Genomic DNA, 4856 nt, shown 5'->3' on the forward strand with positions numbered 1-4856 from the left:
CACCTCCGAAGCTCGGACAGCTCCTGTAGGCTGCGCATAGAAGGAAAGCATTGGACGCTCGACTTCAGCACCTCGACAGCGCCACCACCACCTCTCACCACTGTTAAGCGAGAGAGAGACGATAGGGAGCCGTCGCGACGTACCCATGCAGCGCCGCCCGCCAACGCACAGAGGAGCGGAGGGGATCGGGCGCCAGGTCCGGGGGAAGGCTGGGAGGGAAGCTACGGCGCTGCTACCCAGCTTTCAACCCTTCGGGACCGGTGCTCCGCTCCTATCGCTCCGGCGAACAGGGTCCGCTACGCTTTCAACACCAGCGCCCGGCAGAGGGCTTGGAGAAGGCTCGCGCGGATCCTCGGCTCGGATCGCCTGGCTTCGCGGGAGCGGCCTTCGGCTAGGGCCGACGACGGCCGGACCGAGCAGATTTGGACCGGGGTGCGGGGCGAGTACCTGCCTCTCTCACGAAGGGAGTGTCACCGGTAAGAAGCCTCTTCCCACGTCTGCTTGCCGACTTACGCTCGCCCCGACGAGAGGCCCAACCGAAAGAGTGGAAAGGGGCAGAGATTTCCAGGGTCGCCCCACCAGGGATGCAATACCCCAGTGCAGGCAGTCGGCCCTGCCCCGAACCTACTCGGTGGTTTGAAGGTTAACCTCTTGGGGAAAAGCAGCGATTCGCCTCGCGGTGCGTGCCTCCGCGGATCTAAACCCCCTCGATCGATGTGGGGCCAGAGGACCCCTTTTCCCCGTACGAAACTGTCAGCTCACCATGGGCTCGACGTCCGTGGGTCGGGGAGTTGAGCGCTTACGCGCGGCGGGACCTTATAACCTGCAGCGGCTGAGGAGCGAAGATTTCCAGGGTGGGCCCCCGGGGATGCCATACCCCGAGCAGCCTGTCGGCCCCGCTCCTAGCACGCTGGCAAGCAATGGAGTCTTCCCCGCGGCAGCCACCGCCTTCGCCCTAGCCTCGCCGTCAGTCGATGAAGAACGTCGTTCGCCCTCCTCTGCTCGGGATTTGGAAACGGCCTGGCCTTCGCCTACTCCGTCGGGCAACTGCCTTCCGCCAGCCCCTTCCCTCGAATCCCCTTCTTCCATTTTAGACCCGATCAGGGGATTGGTCAGCCCAGCCCTGGGGTAGGAAGAGGGGTTGGGGTCGGTTCGGCTTCGGGTGCCCCCGCTCGGCCAAAGGTTCCCCTCGCTTTGGAAGCACGCGAGGTCGCGGAGGGTGTCGGGGTTATTTTCGGCTCCCTGGCTTCGCGGGAGCGGCCTTCGGCTAGGGCCGACGCCGTCCGGCCCGCGCAGATTTGGACCGGGGTCCGGGGCGAGTACCTGCCTCTCTCACGAAGGGAGTGTCACCGGTAAGAAGCCTCTTCCCACGTCTGCTTGCCGACTTACGCTCGCCCCGACGAGAGGCCCAACCGAAAGAGTGGAAAGGGGCAGAGATTTCCAGGGTCGCCCCACCAGGGATGCAATACCCCAGTGCAGACTGTCGGCCCTGCCCCGAACCTACTCGGTGGTTTGAAGGTTAACCTCTTGGGGAAAAGCAGCGATTCGCCTCGCGGTGCGTGCCTCCGCGGATCTAAACCCCCCTCGATCGATGTGGGGCCAGAGGACCCCTTTTCCCCGTACGAAACGGCCGGCTCACCATGGGCTCGACATCCGTGGGTCGGAGAGTTGAGCGCTTACGCGCGGCGGGACCTTATAACCTGCAGCGGCTGAGGAGCGAAGATTTCCAGGGTGGGCCCCCGGGGATGCCATACCCCGAGCAGCCAGTCGGCCCCGCTCCTAGCGCGCTGACGAGCAATGGAGTCTTCCCCGCGGCAGCCACCGCCCTCGCCTCGCCGTCGGTCGATGAAGAGCCGAGTTCGCCCTCCTCTGCTCGGGACTCGGAAACGGCCTGGCCTTCGCCTACTCCGTCGGGCAACTGCCTTCCGCCAGCCCCTTCCCTCGAATCCCCTTCTTCCATTTTAGACCCGATCAGGGGATTGGTCAGCCCAGCCCTGGGGTAGGAAGAGGGGTTGGGGTCGGTTCGGCTTCCGGTGCCCCCGCTCGGCCAAAGGTCCCCTCGCTTTGGAAGCACGCGAGGGTGCCGGGGTTATTTTCGGCTTGACGCCTAAGTCCGGTCCCTGCCGGCTCCCGTCGAGGCCCGCGGTCAAAACCAGCTCCCCGGCTGTCGGAGCCGGAGCCCCGCAGCCCGAGCGGACGCACCGAGTCCCTCATGTAAGGGATAGCCGCCCCTACGGAACGGCCCGGACTGGGACCAGGCTCCCCCAGGCGCCGAAGGGGTGGGTCGGCCGTGTTGCCGAAGCTTAGCCGGCGCTGATGACCGCAGCCCCTAACGACGCCCACAGGCGGGGGAGCCAAGGAGAGCACTAGGAAGACGTGGCGGGGTCGGACGGCTCAATTTCCAGGGTGGGACCCCGGGGGTTCAGTACCCCGGGCATCCGGTCGGTTTCGCCGGCGAGACCCCAAGCCTTCCACGGCCCCCTTCGTGGGTGCAGGGATACCGAGCAGGGTGGCTTAGACGCCAATTCCCCAGAAGTTTTAGGGATAGGGTTTGTCCGGGCGCCATCCGCAGCGACAACCTCGCAAAAGAAGCTCTCTTCCACAAAGCACGGGCAACGTTCGGGTGCGAGTGTTGGTCTCCCATGGTCTACCGACTCCCCCGGGCGGCCCAAGCGTTACGCCCACGGCCGGGCCCTCGAGCAGGCGCACCCCTGGTGCCTCTCGTAAGGGAAGGCTACGGTCCTCAACCCCTCGTATGGCGGGGAGGGCGCATTTGAAACGCTAAAGGACGAGCCCTGTTCGGGACCTGGCGGGGATCCGCGGATTGGCGAGAGGGATGGGTCTGCCGTTGGTCAGAGGGGACGCACCCCTGGGACGCAGTTTGGCATTAGCGACCGATGGCCCATCTACGACCATGTACTCCGGGAGCGCCAAGGAGGACGCGGGTGGGCTTTGGGGGCAGACTCAATTTCCAGGGTCTGGGCGCCGGGGGTGCAATACCCTTAAGCGCTCATGTCGGTTTCGTCTGCCGCCCGCCTCTGGCCCGGCTCCTAGTGACGGGTGCTGTGAACGTGCGATCGTGCTTGCGGTTGAAGAGTTCGAAGGCTACCGCTGGGGATAACACGCCCGGGGAATTTAGAAAACCCCCCCCCTCCGCTACAATCTCTGCTTCTGCCGGACTCGGAGGGGAGCCGCCCCGGGGGCGACCGCTCCCTCTCCTCTTCCGCGGCGTGCCGCGCGCTTCGCCGTCAGCAGCGGAGCGAACCTTTTTCTCGGTCCGCAGCTCTTCAGGCGTAGGCGGGCAGCGCTAACAGGGTACACTGGGGACCACTCGACCGCTACCGCTCCTACGGCAGACGACCCTACCTACCGCGGAAGCGCCACGGTGGGTCTAAGCCTCGTCCCCGCGAGGAGCAAGCGGGAGCCGTCCCTTTTCGTGCTGCGGAAATAAACCGTGGACACAGAAGTGTCTGCGCTCTCCGACCGGGCGGGGGGCGATTGGACTTGCCCGAGGGACACTAGGCGAGGCGCTACCGCGGGGAGCCGGAGCTCCTCGCTGGACGCTGCCGCCGCCAACGCCGCCGCCCCCCACCCACGGTACGGTGGAGTACGCCCGTTCCATACGCTTCGTAGCAAACCTCAGCCGAAGCAGAGAGTCCTACCGCTTGTGGCAGGAGCGGGGCCGTGCGAGGACCACACTGGCACCGCGCTACACAACCTTAGGCAGAGGACGACAGCCGCTCACGGGGAGCGGGGGATTGATGCGCGACCAAGACTGAGGCTAAGGAACGCTTTACCATAAACCGGCCGGGGCCAATACCCCTGACCGAGCAAAGTGCCTTGCCCCGCCGGATCGCGCTGTGTCAGATCGATCAAAAGAGCGGAGAGCCGAGACTCTACCGCTGGGAGTTTGTGGAGAACGGCCTGGCTTACGTCCCGTCCTCCCGCCCTCGACCTCACATGGCTAGCCTCACCCGCCGGGAGCCACCCCATTGGGGACCGTAGGGCGGAGAAGGGGTCTCCGCGTCCGGAATTTTACTTGTGGAGAACGGCCTGGCTTACGTCCCGTCCTCCCGCCCTCGACCTCACATGGCTAGCCTCACCCGCCGGGAGCCACCCCATTGGGGACCGTAGGGCGGAGAAGGGGTCTCCGCGTCCGGAATTTTACTTGTGGAGAACGGCCTGGCTTACGTCCCGTCCTCCCGCCCTCGACCTCACATGGCTAGCCTCACCCGCCGGGAGCCACCCCATTGGGGACCGTAGGGCGGAGAAGGGGTCTCCGCGTCCGGAATTTTACTTGTGGAGAACGGCCTGGCTTACGTCCCGTCCTCCCGCCCTCGACCTCACATGGCTAGCCTCACCCGCCGGGCGCCACCCCATTGGGGACCGTAGGGCGGAGAAGGGGTCTCCGCGTCCGGAATTTCTTGTGGAGAACGGCCTGGCTTGCGTCCCGTCCTCCCATGGCTAGCCTCACCCGCCGGGCGCCACCCCATTGGGGACCGTAGGGCGGAGAAGGGGTCTCCGCGTCCGGAATTTCTTGTGGAGAACGGCCTGGCTTACGTCCCGTTCTCCCGCCCTCGACCTCACATGGCTAGCCTACCCCGCCGGGCGCCGCTCCATTGGGGATACGGTACAGCAAAGCGCGACGCCGCACGATGCCAACACTTTGTGCAAAAACCTGGCAGAGTCGACCAAAACCTCGCTTCTTTGACCGGTATTTTTGATGCTTTTCTCTGCCGCCGAAGGTGCACTGAGGGTCGGATCGCCCAAAATTTTTATGTTTTTGTCTGCGGTTCTTCCGAGAGGTGCCCGCCTGGCAGTTCTTTTTCAGCAGCCTTCGAAGGACATCCGGCGGG

The sequence above is a fragment of the Engystomops pustulosus genome, unplaced genomic scaffold, assembly GCF_040894005.1.
Source record: "Engystomops pustulosus unplaced genomic scaffold, aEngPut4.maternal MAT_SCAFFOLD_286, whole genome shotgun sequence".
Lineage (NCBI taxonomy): Eukaryota > Metazoa > Chordata > Amphibia > Anura > Leptodactylidae > Engystomops > Engystomops pustulosus.